At 46.6% G+C, this 438-nt stretch overlaps 1 non-coding gene across 1 annotated transcript; it reads left to right on the top strand.

The window, feature by feature from the left end:
- Positions 1–299: 299 nt before the first annotated feature.
- LOC144682347 (U4 spliceosomal RNA) lies at positions 300–438 on the top strand. Its single transcript, XR_013576998.1, has one exon. It is a non-coding gene; the product is annotated as a U4 spliceosomal RNA (small nuclear RNA).

Raw genomic sequence — 438 nt, 5'->3', positions numbered from 1 at the left:
CCATTGGCGGCCATGCCTTCAGTTGCCTGGGTCCCAAGCTCTGGAATTCCCTCCTTAAACCTTTCTTTCTTCCTATAACGCACTCCTTAAAACATACCTCATTACTCAGTGAGGAGAGGTGGTGACTTGGTGGTAATGTCACTGGGCTAATAATCCCGAGGCCCAGGCTAATGCGCTGGGGGCACGGGTTCAAATCCCACCTTGGCAGCTGGTGGAATTTAAATTCAGTTAGTAAATCTGGAATTATAAAGCTAGACCCAGTGTCAGGGACCATGAAACTGTCATCGATTGTCATAAAAACCCATCTGGTTCACAGTATCGTAGCCGATGAGGTTTAAAGGAGGTGCGATTATTGATTATTGAAAACTTTCCCCAATACCCCACTAGGTGGGTGTGAAATATAGCCGGCAATGGCAATTTCTGATAGTCTCTACGGGA

This window comes from Cetorhinus maximus, chromosome 6, assembly GCF_964194155.1.
Source record: "Cetorhinus maximus chromosome 6, sCetMax3.hap1.1, whole genome shotgun sequence".
In the NCBI taxonomy this organism is placed as follows: domain Eukaryota; kingdom Metazoa; phylum Chordata; class Chondrichthyes; order Lamniformes; family Cetorhinidae; genus Cetorhinus; species Cetorhinus maximus.
This window is presented reverse-complemented; position numbering and strand designations above follow the sequence as displayed.